We start from the raw sequence: 22,188 nt of genomic DNA, 5'->3' as shown, positions 1-22,188 counted from the left end.
TGCACTTATACATATTCCTTTTCATACTTGGGTTAGAGATGTAAGAGAAGTGCTACTTTCTCTCTCTTTCTCTCTCGTTCAATCTTCTTTGTACTTTATGTGTTTTTGTCATAAGGTGCTAGTGCTTCTTGGAAAATTCACCCGAAAACTTGATATATATAAAGAAGAAATGAAATCCATGAACACAATCACAACCTATCATACAATTCTCCATGATTTCAAAAACACTAGATAGGGAAAACCAAGATAATCATAGCTCCACCAAAGATACTCCAACAATCAATATTTTTGAGTATTTTTTGAAATATCTTTGGTGGAGCTAAGGTTTGTATTGGTTTTCTCTATCTAGGGTTTCGTAGATCTTAGAGCATTATATGATGAGTTGTGATTGTGTTCATGGATATCAGTTCTTACACACACATATGAAGTTCTCAATTGTCCAAAATTGTGTTATTTCAGATTCGACTTGAAGCTTACCATTGCCTAGCATACCTTGTCACTCCTATAAATTGTGTTATTTCAAAGATTTGACTTCTAGATTTTCATAAATACAATGCCCTCAAAAATATAGTTGAACACTTCCATATTCATAGTTAGATCATATTCCAAGAATATATACATTTGTTGTACAAATCAACAATTGTCTCATGAACAACAAGCAACAATTGAACTTGGTTGGAGAGGATATTAATTTATCCTCTCAAGTTCGTGAGTTATTTCTTTTGTCAAACCGAATCAAAACTAGATAAAAACCAGATAAAAAATTGGTTGACCACAAAATACATAAATTATTCAAATTTAGGAAAAAAACATATATATTAATGTGCATCCATATGAATCACAACCATTATACAAAGAAATTTCCATTTAACTTGAGTTTTCCTGGAAACAGATTTGGAAGTTTCCCAACATGAAATTCCTAAAGAATACGCTTGTCTTGAAGCTAAACATGCATCATATCATAGTTAAAATCTAAAGTCTTTGGCACCCTTAAACCTGGCACTAGTCTGAGAATCCTATACCATACTAAGAGTATATTTGTGCTAAGAGAGTTCACCATGCATTTACAACCACATTTTTTCTTAAGCGTGAAAGTGGTTTTGTGCCACATAAATATGTTTGAAGGACAAATATCCATGTCATAAAATAGAGGCAAGCTTGAAATGCTTGTTCTATAGCTAGAAGTATTGTTATGACATTGTTCACAACTTTTAAGTACTTTGTTGAAGGACTTCAAAAGGATGTAAAAGTGATTTAGTGGGTCAGAATGTTCAATGATGGGTATTATTGTGAGATTATTTTCCCAACATGCTCCTACTAAATTGAAAATGGGTTTTTTCTATTTATTTTTTGGGCCAAATATTGTAACAACAGAACTAGTGCATTAACTATTCTAAAAGTTCACTTTCTTGTTAATTTCGCCATGAATATCTCTTTTAAAAAGAAATATTTCTTAGCTTTGATTACATTAGTGGTTTTATAAGAACATTTCTATAGTCTCTTCACTAAATTTCTTAAAGTTTTTACATTTATGTTTTTTGACAAAAAATGGCTAACATTTTACCCTGATTAAGTAAGGATTCTTTAAATAACCTTCTAGATTGAATCCTTTTTGTTCCATCTAAGATTGGAAAAGTGTCATGAATTTACATTGAACAATGTAAGAATATAGTATTTTCCAGAAACAATCAAGCCAACTCTTTCATTTTGCAAATTACTTACCAGTTTTGGACATATTCTTTGAAATTTCTATGTTGAAGGTGTTGGATTTAGGTAAGTGAGGCAGAATGCACACCTACAGTTCTATTGTTCACCTATTAGACCAATGCAAATTATAGGCAAACTTGGAAGGGTTGGACATGACTATTCCAACCATACTTTTATTGGCCCGCGATACATATATTCATAACACATACAGGTCTAGAATACTATTGTTCACCTATTTAGCTAGTGAATATTGTAGGAAAATTGTTAAATGTCGGACTTCGTTGTCTCAAGTTGACACACCAGCACTAAAGATGCAATGTCTTGTGTGCATTCTTAGATATGTTTGAGAGTGCAAGCTATCTGTTTAAATAAAAACATGCATAAAACTTCTATATTAGAAAAATAACCATCAATATTTATTTCTAGCATTTTGGGCTAAATTCACAATAGTATGATAAAAAATGTAATTTCAATGTCTAAAAATTAGGATATATAAATGTGAGATATATACTCCACATCTTTGGGTTATCTCCTTTTCAAATCTAATCTTTTTTAGGCTACATGTTAATTTTTTGAACTTTGAACTTTGAAGAAATTCTTGAATGGACTTCGTAAATACTCAATGAATGGACGTCGTAAGGTAGTGGTACCATAAATTGTGCTATTTCAAAGATTTTACTTCCATATTTTGACAAAATACAATGTCATCGATAAATACTTATATGTATAGATGCTTATGTTTAGGATTACATATGTGTTGGAGCAGTTCCTTTATGTCTTTCTATAATCATCATGTTGACAAGCTTTAGCTGATTTTTTTCATCAATTGTTCATAGAATATGCAAAAAATTTCATTATGAAAATGTGGCAAAAATTACATTTCTCCTAATTTCTTTTTTTATTGTTCAGGACAAGATAATAATTTTGCGGGAATGAGGTATCCTATAGTGTGTTTCAATTTGTGGATTTTTTTTCCTCCCATTTTTTTACAAGGATGTAGATTTCATTTTCATGTCGATGGTTTTTGCATGTATCTTATCTAGCCCCAAATGTTGTTAATGGAGCGTGTTATCACCTGGATTGAACCTCAAGCTGAAGGAAGGAAATTCCAGGGTAACCACAAACAACGCTTAGCCAAGTAGCTAGCCGTACTAGGCCGGGAGAGGGCTCTCTCCATAAGGATCTCAGCCGAGATGACTAGATCAGTTAAAGGATATTAGGATAGGTATAGTAGCACGAAGATTTGATTGGATTTTGAAGGAGTTTTGCTGGATCAGGAGGAGCTGGAAAATTTAGGTCTAGGGAACTAGGTCAGAACTGCAGGTTGTTCAATGGGGCAAGGTAGGCATAGGCCTTAGCACTCAAGGATTTGATGGGGTGAGACGTTTAAGATTGGTGAAAAGCTAAGAAGACCATGTGAAAACCATGGATCCTTCCTAGACTGCAGAAAACATGAAATGGTAAATGGTTTCCCAAGGCAGATCATTGATGTAATGAATTCTGCCTATCAACTTGAAAAACTTCAACTAGAAGAAATGAAATGATTAGCGGAATACATAAAAAACATTAACATATGATCACATAAGAATAAATTGTACTAAAACTCCATACCACATGGATCCCATAAAAATAGTTGCAATTCTTACTAATCTCCTGCTAAACTGCTTACAAAAGGTGTACAATCAAGATCTGAGCATCTGGTTGAGTCCAACCCTTTACAATGAGAAAGAAGAAGAATATATAGACATGAATTCAACCACCTCCCATCCTCAGGGTTCAAATCCCTAAGATGAGGAGCTAATCCAACTAATAATGAACAAGAAATAGGAATATAAGCATTTCAACAACTTGTCTCTAAAATTGAAAAATTGATTCATTTGAGCTCAAACTGACTTCTAAAGCAATGAATCTATGATCTATTACTATTTATCTATCATATTTACATGCCAAGTCATCATTTACAAAGGTAAATCATCCTCCATGAGAGAGAATCCAAGAAGTAAAATATTGGAAAAATAGCCATCCTGAGCAAAAACTACCCTACGCGCAGTGCCAGTGGCCCAACACATAGTGCCACTTTTAGGTCCCTTTTAGAGGCCTTGCTGGCATCCAAATTGAGGTCATGATAGCTCATTGGAAAGGTATTCAATTCTACCTTCCAAAACACCTATAATTTCTGAATTTGAAGCTCATTTTCCCCCTCAAAACTTGATTCTCCAAAGACTTATTCTATGTGCCCAAAAAGTGGTAGAAAGGTCATTTTTAGGGTGTTTTTTGACCTTTTGGTGGACGAGTTCTACCCCAAAAGATGTGAAAATATCTAGGGTGCATGCCCTCATTGCTCTAGATCCAAAAACATAAACCATTTCTCCATTGGGTGCCCCTAGGAAAAGCACAACGCTAGGCAGTTTTGCTGTGTGTAAAGTTTCAAAATTTAGAAATGACAAAGGTTTCCCCAAACTTGCTAAATATTGGTGAGAAGCACCATTATTAAGTGTCTTGATGAGCCAAGGAAGCTTTAGCAAGAAATCTAAGCCTATCCTCCTCCTTTTTTCCCTTTAGAGCCTGCCTTAGCCTAGCTTTCTCGGCCACTATTTTCCTCCTCCTCATAATCTTTGTCCTCTGTATCCATCTTGGTTGAGTTTTAAAGCATTGAAACCCTAGAGAAGGTAATTGAGGAAAGATTTATGGTGGATAGAGGTAGGGGAAAGGGAGGTGAGCTCATTAGGGTTTGAGCTTATGAGTGAGCTTGTGAGAGTGCTAAAGAGGTTATGAGGGTTTTAGGAATTTGTTTTAGGGTTTGAAGGGGCAAGGAATGAATTTGTTTTAGGGTTTGAGGTTGTATGAAGGGAATGAGTGAGAGTGATTTAGGAGTGAGGAGATGGGAGATGACCTTATGGGCTATAAAATGAATGAGGGAGTAGGAATCATAAAATGAAAGGGAGGGGTTGTTTTGTTTGAGAAATTGCCCTTCGGGAAGAGGGATAAAGGGATAGGGATGATACAAAATAGGGATAAAGGGATAAAGGGATAAGGGGATAGGGAAATAGGGATAGGGAAAGATTTTAGAGTTGTAGTGATAGGTGATAAGAGGAACAATGAGGGTTTAGGGTTTTAGGCATAAAAGGGAGAATTTTAGGGTTTAGGCACTTGCCATACGAAAATTTAGCTATGGAGGACCACTTACTTTTATGTAAGTAAGAGAGGGTAAATTTGAAGTTTGTTTGAAGTTTGAGGCCTTTCTGGCCCTTCTTCTAAACGTGCAGTGCCAACCCACAGATGCACAACACCACCTCCTGAATCCGCAGCATCACTTTCAGATCACTTTTCACTACCTTCCCTGTGTCCCAATTAGGTGTGGGATAGCTCTTTGGAAATTGTATCCTGTCTACTTTCTCGAGCATCTTAAATTGTTCAATTTGGAGCTCATTTTCCCTGCCAAAAGCTCAATCTCCCAAGACTGGTCAAAATGTACAGAATGACGCTGCCTAAATGCAGAGTGTTGTTTCAGTCAACGTTTGGAGGTCTTTTGTAACTCCAAATTGAGCTAATGGTAGCACATTGGGAATATCTTTGTGTCTAGCTATCATTTGATTCATCAATGAAGTCATTTGGTCACTCCAGCGAGGAGAAAGCTTGATTTTCACAAGGTCACTCTAGAAGTGCATCAACTCTCCTAAGGAAAATGATGTTTTGGACATTTATCCCTAACCATGAGACCTGTGTAAAAATTGAAGGAGGTATTTATTTCATTGGGTCTATGATGAAAAAAAACCTCTCTCACATTTGTCAAATTCATCTTTTCTTGCTCAGAAACATCATTTGAATAAAACCTATCCCGATGTGTGGAACAAGGAATTTGTAGAAATGAAGGGAAACGAAGGGGATAAGGGGATTCTAATTTCTTGAGAAAATATTGGGATGTAGGTAGGGATGTTGGGAAGCAGGGGAAAGTAGAATTTCAAGGATTGAGTGAGGGGAAGGGGTCAAAAAGGGAAAAACACAGGCCTAACCTAGAAAAGTGTCAAATTGTAGCAATAGGTTAGGGTTTGTGGGAAAATGATGAACTTGAGGGATATCAGTGATGGGAAGTGTTTAAAAATGTAAATTAAGGATAGGGGAAGGTGTATGAGCATCAGGATATAAGTTTTGTTGATGATTTTACCATCCAAGAAAAATTACCTTCAAAACCCTAGGAGAGGGAAATGAGCCTTACCTAAGCACAACTGAAGCGTAAACAAGGTGTAAAGTGACCCATTGGACTCTTAAATAATGATGATAACTCTCTAAATGATGATACACTCAGCCGAATGGTGACATGGACCAATACGTGGAAAACTTAGGAAGGAGTGAAAACAATCCTAGACCTAATACCTAGTGACCAAATTTTACTCGAAGACTCACTGAAATGACAAAATTTGACTTTCATACCCTAAGACCACTTGATAAGAGCATATTTGATCACTGGTGGAAGGCTGCAAAGACTGACACTAACATTTCCTCCATTGGGGATGGTAGCTCCTTGGAGGTGCCAAGAACACCGTAGACCAAGTAGCCTTATCCATTGGGCATGGAGTAAAAAAGAAAAAATCAATCTTAAATACATGACCGAATACTGATGACTCAAAGACACAAACTGACTTTTACTCAACTAAAAACTGACTTGATACTAAAACACAACTGACAAACTGGAAAATATGCTCAAAATGGAGCTTATTCAATAAAACCTACTCTAATTGTTCCATTCATCACCTGATCAAGTGAAATGAAACAACCAATGCAACCAAGTAAGCATTCTGGTTGTTGTTTGAATTCTACACAAGTGCTTGCTTATGAGAAAGAAGAGAGAACTACTGAAATGCAACTCCCATGAAAACTTGTAAACAAATCCAAATTTTCCCAGATTGAATAATGTGGATGCTCTATTTGACTCCAAAAATACTGCATAAGGATCTTGAAATTCATGTGCACTAGGACGTAGCCCATCCAATGGATTACTTTGCTTCTCCTCATACCATGAATGCAAACTTTCATCTGAGTTTTGTGTTGAGACTCCTGCTGAAAATGACAAAGAAATCGTCTGTCGAATCAAGTTTATATCAATACTTTTTTCAAGCCCAAAGTTAGCTAATGGAGAAGGACTTTAACTGCAGATATCATCCAAAACATCAGCTATTGGACTGTGAAAAACTTGAAAAGACTATTGAAACCCATTCTCTATTGGTTCCATTGAGATTGCATGATTTTCTACAGGTTGCTCATCTTTTATTGAAGATATGCTATGCAAATTTCCCTTCAAAAACTAAAATGATTCAAAACATAATGGTACGGAATCATCTTGCATCATTTGATCATATGCTCCAGCTTCGAAGTCTTCATTTGCAACCTGATATTCAATGGCATTCAGGGGCTGCAAATCTATATATGATAAGTCTTGAACAAGGATTTCATTGCCCTCTACATAGTCCAGGTCAAAACTTATCGATGGTTGATTTCTGATTGCATGAAAGTTGTCTCTGATGAACTGAAATGAAGTAAAACAAAGAGGCAAAGATCCTTCACTTACTTCAAAAATTTTTGCACTTTCCTCCTCGCTTCCATAGCTGATATGCATCGACTGATCACCAAGATACTGAAAGTGAACTTCCTCCTTCCACAAACTAGCTGTTGATTTGTCTGCAAGATTAGCTTCTGTTTGGAGAACATAATCATCATCATATTGATCAAACATAGGGAAATCATCAGTATAAAACACATCATCAAGAATACATGTTAGATCAACAAATCTCTCTTCTCCAAAATGATCTATAAAACAATCATTATCAGATCTATGACAACTGAGATAAGAAAGAAAATGTTTTGGATCAACAACTTGTTTTTATTCAATCAGCAAGCCATGGTCTTGAACATCATACTCATTCCTTGTGGTGATCTTTTGCATCATCTCTTCCACTGCACTTACCAAAATGTCGATCTTTACCTCTAAAGATGTCGATTCCTCTGGATCTATGCTCTTCCTCTCTTCTTTCTTCAACTTTGCCCTTCTGATCAGCAGATTAACATCTACATCTACTGCACTGTTATGAATCTCTTCAAGTGTTGCAAGGTTCATTTCTCTTAGCTAAAACTCCATTTCTGGATCAAAGGCTTCCAGATAATGCAAGAGAGTTGAATCAGGAAGAGGTCTTATATTAAGAGGCATCGAAAGATAGACTTGGTTAAACCTGGTAGAAAACTGTTGTACTGTCTCCCCTGGCAGTCTTTTCAGCTAGTTATACTTTTCTAGAATCAAGAAAGGGTTTTGTTTTACCACCCACTTGTTGAGGAAAACTCTGACGAACTACTGGAAATCTGAGATGCTCACATTAGGCAGGGTTTTGAACCAACTCTTGACTTTTCCTTGCAAAGAAAGAGAAAAACGCCTAATACTGACATCCTCTTCATCAACTTCAAAAAGGTCAAGAAAAGACTCAAAATTTAGTACATGTCTCTTAGAAGTGATGTTGTCACAATCACCGTCAAATCTTGGTAGATATAGGTGATGATTTTTAGGGAAAGCATGGGATGTAGAAGGTAAAATCATAGGCTTGTATCTATCTGGAATTTTACAAGGTATAGGAATCTATACAGAAGCTATAGAATTATTCTTGATCTCTTGAGGCTCATCAGTTTGAAGATGGTCATCATAAGATTCAAAAGAAGGGTCTTGATCAAGATCAAAGGCATGCAAATATTTTGTATTTGCAATCTTCAAAGGGAAGGAATCATAGCCAGGTCTAGGATATTTTCACAAATACAATATACTTTGTAAAGCCTTCTTGACATTCTCAGGAAAAGAGAAGAAATAATTTATAACAAAGACCGTAATGTCTTGGATGAAATTTCAACTTGAATACCTGATCTTTCCATATTTTCCTTTCATGTTTTTGCTGGTCGGGTTCATCCTCCAGTGGAGTCCTTGGATCTGATCTCGAAACTGATTTAGAGTCACCAAGTGAATGATTTCAGCCTTCCAGTGTCTGATCATTTTCCACCATCAATAATTAGATCTGAACTTGATACATTTTGCTGAGGAACATAAAACTACGTTCCCGAGTATGGTCGCCACTATGTTATCACCTGGATTGAACCTCGGGCTGAAGGAAGGAAATGCCAAGGTAACTATAAACCATGCATAGCTAAGTAGATAGCCCTACTAGGCTGGGAGAGGGTTGCCTCTGTAAGGATCTCAGGCAAGATGACTGGATCAATTAAAGCATATTAGGCTAGGTATAGTAGCATGGATATTTGATTGGACTTTGAAGGAGTTTTGCTGGATCAGGAGGAGTTGGACAGTTTAGTTCTAGGGAACTAGGTCAGAATTGCAAAGTGTTCAATGGGGCCAGGTAGGCATAGGCTTTATCACTCAAGGGCTTGATGGGGTGAGATGTTTAAGACTAGTGAAAAGCTAAGAAGATCATGTGAAAACCATGGATCCTTCCTAGACTGTATAAAACATGAAATGGTGAATGGTTTCCCAAGGCAGAGCACTGATGTAATGAATTCTGCCTATCAAGTTGAAAAAATTCAACCTGAAGCAGTGAAATGATTAGTGGAATACATAAAACACATTAGCATATGATCAAATAATAATAAACTGTACTAAAGCTCCATAGCACATTGATCCCATAAAAATAGATGCAATTGTTATTAATCTCCTACTAAACTGCTTACAAAAGGTGTACAATCAAGGTTTGAGAATCCAACTGAGTGTAATCGTTTACAATGAGAAAGAAGAAGAAGATAGAGACATGAATTCAAACTCCTCTCATCCTCAGGGGTCAAACCCCTAACATGGGCTAATATAACTAATACTGAACAAGAAACATGAATATATCCATTTCAGCAACATGCCTCTAAAAGTGAAAAACTGATTCATTTGAGCTCAAACTGACTTCTAAAGCAATGAATCTACCCTCTATTACTATTTATATATCATAGTTACATTCCAAGTCATCATTTACAAAGTTAAATCATCCTCCATGAGAGATAATCCAAGAACACAATAAAAACCTAGAAAAGTAGCCATCTTGAGCAAAAACTGCCCTACGCGTAGCTCCACTGGCCCAACGCACAGCGCCACTTTCAGGTCCCTTTTGGAGGCCTTACCGGCATCCAAAGTGAGCTCATGATAGCTCATTGGAAAGGCCTTCAGGTCTACTTTCCAAAACACCTATAATTTCAACATTTGAAGCTCATTTGATTCCTTAAAACTTGATTCTCACCAGACTACTTCTGTGTGTCCAAAAAGTGGCAGAAAGGTCATTTTAAGGGTGTTTTTTGACCTTTTGGTGGACGAGTTCTACCCCAAAAACTTTTAAAATATCTCGGGTGCGTGTCCTCATCGCTCTGAATCCAAAGATGCAAACCATCTCTCCATTGGGCGCCCCTAGGAAAAGTGCAGCGCCATTGGCGCTACGCATTTAGGAAGTTTTCATGTGTGTAAAATTTCAAAATTTAGAAATGAAAACAATTCCCCCAAACTTGCTCAAAATTGGTGAGAAGCACCATCTCTAAGTGTCTTTATGAGCCAAGGAAGCTTCAGCGAGCAACTTAAGCCTATCCTCCCTTTTTCCCTTTAGAGCCAGCCTTAGCCTAGCTTTCACTCCCACTGTTTTCCTCCTCCTCATAATCTCTATCCTCTGTGTCCATGTTGGTTGAGTTTTGAAGCCTTGAAACCCTAGAGAAGGTAATTGAGGAATGAGTTATGGTGAATAGGGGTAGGGAAAGGGGAGGTGTGCTCATTAGGGTTTGAGCTTATGAGTGAGCCTGTGAGAGTGCTAAAGAGGTTATGAGGGTTTTAGGAATTTGTTTTAGGGTTTGAGGGGGCAAGGAATGAATTTGATTTAGGGTTTTAGGGTTTGAGGTTGTATGAAGGGAATGAGTGAGAGCGATTTAGGAGTGAGGGGATGGGATATTACTGGGCTAGAAAGTGAATGAGGGAGTGGGAATCATAAAATGAGATGGAGGGCTTGTTTTGTTTGAGAAATTTCCCTTAGGGAAGAGGGATAAAGGGATAGGGATGATATGGAATAGGGATAAATGGATAAAGGGATAAGGGGATAGGGAAATAGGGATAGGGAAAGAATTTAGAGTTGTAGTGATAGGTGATAGGAGGAACAATGAGGGTTTAGGGTTTTAGGCATAAAAGGGAGAACTTTAGGGTTTAGGCACTTGCGATAGGAAAATTTAGCTTAGAAGTTAAATTGCAAACCAATTAGCATAGTATGGAGGGCCACTTACTTGTATGTAGATAATAGAGGGAAAATTTGAAGTTTTTTTAAAGTTTGAGGCCTTTCTGGCCCTTCTACTAAATGCGTAACGCTAACCCACAAACGCGCAGCACCACCTCCTGAACGCATAGCGCCACCTTTTGAACATGCAATTCCACTTTAAGACGAATTTTGACTACCTTCCTAGTGTCCAAATTAGGCGTGGGATAGCTTGTTGGAAATATTTTCCTGTCTACGTTCTAGAACATCTTGAATTTTTCAATCTTGTGCTCATTTGCCCTATAAAAAGCTCAATCTCCCAAGACTAGTCAACATGTGCAGAATGAGGCTGCTAAAATGTAGAGTGTTGTTTCAGTCAACTTTTGGAGGTCTTCCTCAACTCCAAATTGAGCTCATGATAGATCATCGGAAATAACTCTATGTCTATTTATCATTTGACTCATGAAGCAAGTCATTTAGTCAATTCAGCTAGGCGAAAGCTTGATTTTACCAAGGTCACTCTAGAAGCGCATCAACTCTCCCGAGGAAAATGATGTTTTGGAAATTTATCCCAAGACATGAGACCCATGTAAAAATGAAAGGAGGTGTTTCTTCTTGGGTATATGATGGACAAAAACCTCTCTCAATTTTGTCAAATTCTGTTGGGTGTGGAGCCTGATTATCTTCTATATTCAAAGGTATCGCCACATAGGACCCCAGTTCAAAATGGGGACGGAAACACTGGCCGTAAAATATTCGCTACAGTGGGGGTCTAGGGGGGGGCGGCTGTAACCTTTGGGAGCCCCCCCTGGTGGGGGGTTTTGGGGGCAGCGCCCCCGAAGCTAAAAACAGCTGTAAAATTGCCTTGTAAAAGTATAGTAATTTCTAGTCAATTTGGGCCGTTCATTAGGCGGATGATCTGACGGTAGAAATTATGTTTAGTTTAGGGTTTTTTGCCCTAGAAGGCAACCCCTCTCTTTGTATGAGGGTATTGTATTTGAGGCTGTGTGATAGATGTGTATTCTGTGCGCGAGAAACAGAGAGGTGAGACTGTGAGAGAAAACAGAGGATATTACAACGGATTTGCTGTAGGTTGTGTCTCTTCATTTTGCTGGATAATAGAAAGGAAGGACTGGTTGTTCGGGGTGGACGTAGCCCAAACTGGGTGAACCACGTATATCTGCGTCTCTCTTGTTCTGTTCATTTTCTGTGTTTATATTTCTGCAATATTTTATGTGTTCCATTGCTCCGTAATATATAATTTTCTAACAACTGGTATTAGAGCCGAAGGTCTATTTGGCTGATAAACTCGCAGGAAAGAAGGGTTCCTGGCTCGAGTGGGAGCAATGGCGGAAGATGGTAAGTTTAGGGTCGAGAAATTTAACGGCCAAAACGTCTTGCTGTGGAAGATGCAGATGGAAGATTATCTATATTAGAAAGATCTATACCTACCATTGGGCAGAAAAATAAAGATGTCGACGGGTATGAAAGATGAAGAATGGAACCTTCTCGATAGAAAGGCACTCGGAACAATACGGTTGTGCCTTGCTGTGTCAGTTACCTTCAACATTTTGAAGGAAACCACAACAGAGGGTTTGATGCAGATGTTGTCGAAACTATATGAAAAACCCACGGCCTCAAACAAGTTATTTCTTATGAAACGGTTATTTAATATGAATATGTCGGAAGGTGGACCTATTGCAAACCATTTAAATGATTTTAATACAGTTACAAGTCAGTTAAGTTCTGTAGGGGTAAACTTTTATGATGAAGTTATAGCTCTATTATTCTTGTGCTCATTACCAGAAAGTTGGAATGGTTTGGTAATGGCCATTAGTAACTCCATTTCTGGATCTAGTACCTTAAAGTTTGATGATGTTGTCGGTACTATCCTTAGCGAGGAAATGCGACGGAAAAGCTCCAGTGAGACATCGGGAAATGCTTTGAGTGCAGAGTCTAGAGGAAGAAAAATGGAAAGAGGAAAGAGCTCAAGATATCACAGTAAATCAAGGAAAGGTAGATCCAAGTCCAGATCGGGGATAGTGTGCTGGAAATGTGGAAAGAAAGGACACCTAAAGAAAGACTGTAGATCTCGGAAGGGAAAAGAAGGAGATGCATAGCAATAAAACAATCATGAAGAAAATGTGACAGGTGAGGTGTTACAAGATGCTTTGATTCTTTCTTTCGAAAATATTACTGATTCCTGGGTGGTAGATTCAGGGGCTTCATTCCATGCCACACCTGATAAGAAATACTTTCATGACTATGTTCAAGGAGATTTTGGACAGGTTCGTTTGGGTGATGATAAACCCTGTAAATCGTTGGAATGGGTAAGGTTCTTGTAAAACAGCAGAATGGAAACCAATGGCTATTAAAGGAGGTAAGGCATGTTCTAGATCTAAAGAAAAATCTGATTTCAATAGGGCAGTTAGGCGGTGAAGGTTGTTTGACAACTTTCACAGATAAAGCTTGGAAGGTCACCAAAGGAGCCCTGGTAATAGCAAAAGGCGAAAAGGTTGGTACATTTTATTTATGCAATGGTATTTCTAACTTTGTTAATGCTTTAACTTCCAAAGGAGCGGATGCAGCATTATGGCATCATAGGCTCGGATACATGAGTGAAAAGGGGATGAAGATTCTTCACTCAAGGAATTTGTTGCCAGGTTTGAAGAATGTTGATTTGGACTTCTGTGAGAATTGCATTTATGGAAAACAGAAGAGAGTCAGATTTCTCAGAGTTGGGAAAGAAAAGAAGAATGAAAAATTAGAGCTTGTGCATACAGATGTATGGGGACCTACTCAGGTATCATCTCTCGGTGGCTCTCATTATTATGTTACTTTTATTGATGATGCAACTAGAAAAACTTGGATTTATTGTATTAAGAATAAATCTGATGTATTTGATACTTTCAAGAAATGGAAAGCTTTGGTTAAGATTGAGACAGGAAATAAATTGAAGTGTCTTAGATCGAATAATGGAGGTGAATATTGCAGCAAAGAGTTTGATAGGTATTGTTTAGAGCATAGAATTCACAAAGAGAAGACAGTTCCAAGAACACCACAAGAAAATGGTGTGTCAAAAAGGATGAACAAAACAATCATGGAGCATGCAAGGTGCATGAGATTGCATGCAGGATTGCCTTTACAGTTTTGGGTAGATGCTGTAGATATTGCTGTTTATCTAATAAACAGAGGGCCTTCAAGTTCCTTGGATGGTGGTGTTCCAGAGGAAGCATGGACAGGTAAAAATGTAAACTACTCTATTTTAAAGCCTTTTGGTTGTGAGGCCTTTGTCCATATTGATAAAGAAAATAGAACAAAGTTTGAGGCAAAGTCAAAGAAAGGTACCTTTATTGGATATGGTGTTAATGATTTTGGTATCGCTTATATGATTACGAAAATCACAAAATCATTAGGAGCAGAGATGTAATATTCAATGAAAAGGTCTTGTATAAGAATCAGTTGCAGAAAAAGAAATAGGAAAATGAAAACAAGGAATACGTAGTTCTTGATGAAATCACTAAAAAAGGAAAGGTGCCTGAAAATAATAATAATCAACAACCACAACAACATCAACCACCACAACAACAACATGCATATCAAACACCTGAAAGTGGTGTCAGAAGATCTAGCAGGATAGGTAGACCCCCTGAATGATACTCTCCTTCATTATATTATTTATTGTTGACTGATTCCGGTGAACCCAAATGTTATGAAGAAGCAATGCAGGTTGAAAGCAGGAAGAAGTGGGAGGTAGAAGAGATGGACTCCTTAATGCATAACCAGACTTGGGATTTAGTCAGGTTGCCTGTAGGAAAAACTACATTGAAGAATAAATGGGTTTACAGGCTGAAGGAAGAAGATGGAGGAAAACAAAGGTATAAAACTAGACTTGTGGTGAAGGGGTTTGCACAGAAGAAAGGTATTGATTTTGATGAAATATTTTCTCCTGTTGTTAAAATGACTTCAATCAAAACCATTTTAAGTCTTGTAGCAGCTGAAGATTTGCATCTTGAGTAGTTAGATGTAAAGGCAGCCCTTCTCCATGGGTATTTGGAGGAAGAGATATATATGCAGCAACCACAAGGATATGAGGTGAAAGGGAAGGAGAAACTAGTGTTCAGGTTGAAGAAGAGCTTGTATGGCTTAAAACAGGCTCCAAGGCAGTGGTATCTAAAATTTGACAAGTTTATGTCTGAACAAGGTTATACTAGATGTCACTCTAATCATTGTGTTTATTTGAAAAAGAAAAATGATGGGAGCTATATTATATTGATATTGTATGTAGATGACATGCTTGTTGCAGGATCTAACATGCAGGAAATAAATGTGCTCAAAAGAAAATTGGAAAATTCATTTGCAATGAAGGATTTGGGAGCTGCAAAACAAATCCTTGGTATGAGAATAACTAGAGATAGGAAAAATCGTAAATTAACATTGTCTCAGAATGAGTACATACAAAAGGTGTTGAAAAGATTTAACATGCACAATGAAAAACCAGTTAGTACACCTTTTGCTTTCCATTTCAAACTTAGCAAGGAAATGTGCCCAAAGACCCAAGAAGACATGGATTATATGTCTAAAGTTCCATATGCATCAGCAGTTGGAAGCTTAATGTATGCAATGGTCTGCACAAGGCTTGATATTGCACATGCAGTGGGAGTTGTAAGCAGGTACATGAAAAATCCAGGAAAGGAACATTGAATGGGAGTGAATTGGATTCTCAGATATTTGAAAGGTACCATAAATCAAGCATTATGCTTTGGTAGTTCAAACATCTCCCTATAAGGATATGTTGATGCAGATATGGCAGGTGACAGAGATAATAGGAGGAGCACTATAGGATATGTATTTACTATTGGAGGAACAACTGTCAGTTGGGCTTCAAAAATCCAAAGTGTTGTTGCACTTTCAACAATAGAAGCAGAGTATGTTGCTGCTACAGAGGCTAGTAAAGAAATGATTTGGTTACAAAGGTTTATGGGTGAATTGGGTAAGGAGCATGATATGGGCACGTTATACAGTGATAGTCAAAGTGCCATTCATCTTGCAAAGAACTCAACATTTCATTCCAGGACAAAACACATACAGCTCAAGTACCATTTCATGCGATCAGTGTTGGAAGATGGAGAGTTGAAGCTGGAAAAGATACACAATAGCCAGAATCCTGCAGATATGCTAACAAAAGTTGTAACTAGGGAGAAACTGAGAATATGCTCAGTTTCAGTTGGTATTCAAGGATGGCGATGAAGATGAGAAACAGCCAGGTCCAAAGAGGAGTCATTGTCTAGCAAATGGAGCAGCAGTGGAGTTGCTACAATCAGTCTCCAAGTGGGAGATTGTTGGGTGTGGAGCCTGATTATCTTCTATATTCAAAGGTATCGCCACATAGGACCCCGCCCGTAAAATATTCGCTGCAGGGGGGGTCCAGGGGGGGCAGCGCCCCCGAAGCTAAAAACAACTGTAAAATTGCCTTGTAAAAGTATAGTAATTTCTAGTCAATCTGGGTCGTTCATTAGGCGGATGATCAGACGGTAGAACTTATGTTTAGTTTAGGGTTTTTTGCACTAGAAGGAAACCCCTCTTTTTGTATGAGGGTATTGTATTTGAGGCTGTGTGATAGATGTGTATTCTGTGAGCGAGAAACAGAGAGGTGAGACTGTGAGAGGAAACAGAGGATATTATAGCGGATTTGTTGTAGGTTGTGTCTCTTCATTTTGCTGGATAATAGAAAGGAAGGAATGGCTGTTCGGGGTGGACGTAGCCCAAACTGGGTGAACCACGTATATCTGTGTCTCTCTTGTTTTGTGTGTTTATATTTCTGCAATATTTTATGTGTTCCATTGCTCCGTAATATATATTTTTCTAACAAATTCATCTCTTCTTGCTCATAAACATCATTTGAATAAAACCTATCCTGATGTTTGGAACAAGGGATTTGTAGAAATGAAGGGAAATGAAGGGGATGAGGGGCTTCTAATTTCTTGAGAAAATATTTGGAAGTAGGGAGGGAGGTTGCGAAGCAGGGGAAAGTGGAATTTCAAGGATTAAGTAAGGGGAAGGGGTCAAAAAGGGAAAAAAACAAGTCTAACCTAGAAAAGTGTCAAATTGTAGCAATATGGTAGGGTTTGTGGGAAAATGATGAATTTGAGGGATATCAGTGATGGGAAGTGTTTAAAAATGTATATTAAGGATAGGGGACGGTGTATGAGCATCAAAGTACAAGTTTTTTTGATGATTTTACCAAAAAAAAAAAAAAAAATTACCTTCAAAACCCTAGGAGAGGGAAATGTGCCTTACCTAAGCACAAATTAAGCACAAACAAGGTGTAAAATGACCCATTGCAACCTGAAATGATGATGACAACTCTTTGAATGATGGTACACTCAGCCGAATGGTGACTTGGACCAATACTTGGAAAAGTTACGAATGAGTGAAAACAATCCTAGACCTAATACCTAGTGACCAAATTTTACTTGAAAACTCACTGAAATGACAACATTTGACTTTTACACCCTAAGACCACTTGATAAGATCATATTTGATCACTGGTGGAAGGTTGAAAATACTGACACTAATAGAGCGGATCTTGGGAAGTAGTCGTGGACACAGACTATCAAAGGTTAATGTTACAAAACCACTTCCACGTGGTATGAGAAAAGGTTTAATGGTCTGTGACATAAAGAAGAGTTATTTAACGACAAGGTTGAAAGGGCAACCTCATGTCTTAATTCTAAGTCATTTATTTGGGTTTCTTAGCTGTAAGTCATTTGTTTGATTTTGAGCTTTATCAGATCAATTATTTCACTAATCCAATATGCATGGCCTGTATTTCTCACCTGATGTTAGTTACTTGACATAGTTGATATAACATTCAATTCTAGGCCACTTTTATTTTAAGCCAAAGATTTTATTGATTAAAAAGATGTTCACATTTTGATTGGTTTACATGGAGCTTGATTTAAAAAAGTTTTGTAAATTCTATGTGGATGTTATTTTTTCAAGGTGAGCTCTTTGCACCAGTAAGGTTAGATGATTCCTAGAACGTAGGTATACAACAAGCACATCTTTGGCCTTTGTTGTGTATCTGTTATTCTTTATATCATTGATGGATGGTTATTGATGATGTAAACCATAGGATGGGAATTCCCTGCCAATTCTCTTGACAAAACAAAATAAAATGGAGTGGTAGAATTGTGTTGTAAATGGTAAGCCAAAAATTAGTACATGAAAGGTAGAACTTGAGAATAACAAGCTATCTGATTTGGATCTAGAGACACAACAGACCGTGGAAAAAAAAAGATGGTATTGATGAGTCTTCTCGACAAATAAGCTCTAACTGTTAGACCACTACCCAAATTTCAGTTATCTGCAATGGCAATAGTGACTCTAGCTTTATTTGTATGAATAGTGACTTTGGCCATTGTCCTGTTTGTTTCCTATGAATGATTTTGATTTTCAAACTCCAACTAGTTTGTTGTTAAACTAATTAAAGCTTTGAAGACAAACTTATAGTTTTCAAAGCTCTTTTCTAAATCTATTTTCTTGAGAAAATTTGTCTTTTTACTTTAGGTAATGTAGATTTCTACTGTGTGACATGCTATGATATAATTTTCTAGATAAATAGACAGAAGTGTTGTACAACATAGTCTTTTTTAAATATAAAGAAACAATATTTCCAAATACAAAGTTTATTAATTAAGAACATCTTTTAGACTTCTTAGCTAAGTTATGATTATATTTCAGTAGGGGATTTTGTGTATGCTGATATTGTGTTGTCTCTTTGGTTTCTGTCAGGTAACAATGGTTAATAAGGAATGTGTTCTTGAGAAGCAGGCACCCATCTTATTCTAGTATCAACAAGAAACTCCATGGTTTTCAAGCATGGCAACAAAAACACCGATGTCAATGGGATATCCAAACTCTGTGTTGGATGAATTTAATACTAGTGATGATTTTGATTCCTTGTCAGAGAAAGAATGTCACAAGTCAAATTCAAATAAGCAAAAGAAACTCAAGAAAGAAGGTGAAGCTATTGCTTTCTAACCAAGTCAATTTTTTTCTTTGTTGGTTGTTGCCATGTTTTGAGTGCAGACTTGTGAAATTCAAAATTGCATGTTGGTTTATGTGAAGGGGATATATATATATATATATATATATATAGATATATATATATATATATATATATATATATATATATATATATATATATATATATAGAGAGAGAGAGAGAGAGAGAGAGATATCTAATTTTTTTTATCATATGTCGTTCATGGTTTCCGAAGATCTATGTTACATTTGTGCAAAAGTTTAGATATCATTTAGATATCTAAACACCAAATAAAAACATTGATATTTTTCTTTCACTCAACCTATAACTTATTGCATTTGTCTTCATCAATGCTCTTCTTCCATATGCTATCCACTTCTGAAATTTCCTTTGCAATATTTGGTGCATTTACTGGTTATAGGTCATTTATAGGTTATAAATGTTTTCAGAGTTTCACTTCTAATTGAGTATTCAACTGAACATATTGATTCTCTTAAACATAACTATTTTTCCCCCTACCCACTTTTCATAATTTCCATAACCATTAAGTATGGACATGTAGTTTTGATGATGCTTTGCTTGTTTAGTAAAATATTATTGAGAATTTACAGTTTATGAAGTTTCAAGGTCTAATTTTTAAAATATTAATTCTTTAAAGGGTGCCAGCTCAATGGAAGAGCACCTACTTTACAAGTAGGAGGTTGGTGGTCCGATTCCATCATGCCCTGACATTCATATGGAATGGCGATGATCAATTTTTTGTGACAGAGACTCTTTTGACCATCACCAATGAGCTTTGGTGACATTTTTTGACCCTCACCAAAATATGAAATGGTGACGGTCAATGAATGCCACCATATATACGCATCAATAGTGACGACCCTCAAAGGTCCATAACCATAAATCATTGTTGTTTATATAAAATGGTGATAGTCGATGTCCATCATTATAGTCATTATTCGTGACGAACCTTGAATGTCATCATAACACTATACTTTTGGCAATGTGGATTTTGATCACGGTGAATGAACGTCACCATATATATGCACCAATTGTGACGACCATGAAAGATCCATCACAATAAATCATTGTTGTTCATATGAAATGGTGACGGTCGCTATCTGTCATTATAATCAATATTCATGATGGACCTTGAATGTCATCATAACACCTATACTTTTGGTGACACCACTTTTGGTGACGTTCAATTTTTAGTGACTGAGGCTATGGTCCGTCATCATTGCCCATATGAAATGATGAAGGTCGATATTCGTCATTATAAATCATTATTGGTGATGGACTTTGAATGTCACTACAACACCTATACTTTTGGCAACGCCACCTTTGGTGACATTCAGTTTTCGGTGATGGAGGCTATGATTCATCACCATTGCTCATATGAAATGGTGACTGTCACTATCTGTCTTTATAAATCATTATTGGTGACGGACTTTGAATGTCGCCACAACACCTATACTTTTGGTGATGCCACCTTTGGTGAAGTTTATTTTTTAGTGACGAAGACTCTTTTGACCATCACCAATGAGCTTATGGTGACATTTTTTGCCCCTCACCAATGTCTTTTTTCCTTGTAGTGCGTGGTATATTTATATTTAATAAAGTGGCTAAATATTGTTAAATATTTGTGGTACAAAGCTGCAATGTTTTTAATAGAAAAGAAGTGGTTTTACATGTTGTCATAAATGTGCATGAGTGGTGTTTTCATTTCCTGAGTTTTCTTTCATTATTTACTATTGTTTGGGAGCCTTGTATGGAGTATATTTGCTCTTGTGTATCTCTGTTTGGGGATAATTATATTAAAGTACACTTACAATAGTTCGTGTCCCAATCATTTGTTAAAATACCATAGTGAACCAAATCAAATAAACTCAAAAATTTTGTGGGTTTTCAATATATTTCTGAGAGGGTATCTTACAGATTCACCAAAATAAGAATAAAACATGTTGCAGCCTTTGCAAGAAGTCCAATTAGAAAACACACCACTAGAATTAGCTCGAGAGAAAACACACCACCACAATTAGTTCGAAGGTCTATCAAGACTCATAAACCTTCACAAAGGTATCCACCCTCACATTAGATTTTGAACCTTCAAAAAGGCATCCATCCTCATACTATATTTTTCTTTCTGATGAAGGTGAACATGAATGTTTTAAAAAAACATATAAATTGGAAACTAGCAAAGAGTGAAGAAAAGAAACCTACTGAGGAACAAATGGGTGTACATGATTAAACATGAAAGTGAAGGGAATAAAGAAATGTTCAAGGTAAGGATGGTGGTAAAAGGGTTTGCTTAAAAAGAAGGTGTTGATTTTATTGAAATTTAATCTCTTGTTAAGATGTCATGCATAAGAGTTGTTCTTAGTCTTGATGCTACTTTAGATTTTGAATGTGAACAACTACATGCTAAAACAACCTTTGTTCATGGAGATTTGAAGGCCGAGATTTGTATGGAGCAATGAGATGGATTCAAAGAAACATGTAAAGAGAATTTAGTTTGAAAATTGTAGAAGAACCTCTGTGGGATAAAACAGGTGCCATGCCAATGAAATAAGAAATTTGATTCATTTATTTTGGAACATAGTTTTAAAAGATTAGAGGTTGATCATTGTGTTTACGTGAAGAGATATGAAGAAAGGTACATTATATTATTGTTATATGTGGATGACATGTTGAAAGGTACATTATACTATTGTTATATGTGGATGACATGTTAATTGTTGGACATGATAAAAACATGATCAACAAGGTGAAGAAAGATTTGGACAGTAAATTTGCAATAAGATATTAATGTCTAGTACAACAAATATTGGGTATGAAAATCATACGTGATAAAAAGAACAAAAATTTATGGCTATCACAAGAGAAATATATTGAAAAGTTGTTCGAGAGGTTCAATATGAACGATTCCAAACCAGTTGGTACATCCCTTGCACCTAACACCAAACTTAGTGTTGATTTATGTCCTTGTGATGGTGAGGAGAAAGAGGAAATGAGGAGGACTCATTATGCTTCACTAGTTATTTGTATAATCTCGATAGCACATCAATGTCTTGAGTGTTAAGATTGTAAAAGCTAGTATCTCTCTCCACAACAGAGGAACAATATATAGCTGGAATAGAAACTTTTAAGAAGATGTTATAGATGCACACTTTCTAGAAT

This window comes from Pinus tabuliformis, chromosome 9 (assembly GCF_031772625.1).
Source record: "Pinus tabuliformis cultivar Carrire ecotype Pingquan chromosome 9, CPIR1, whole genome shotgun sequence".
Classification (NCBI taxonomy): Eukaryota; Viridiplantae; Streptophyta; class Pinopsida; order Pinales; family Pinaceae; genus Pinus; species Pinus tabuliformis.
The sequence above is the reverse complement of the archived record's forward strand: the minus strand, read 5'-3'. Positions refer to the sequence as shown.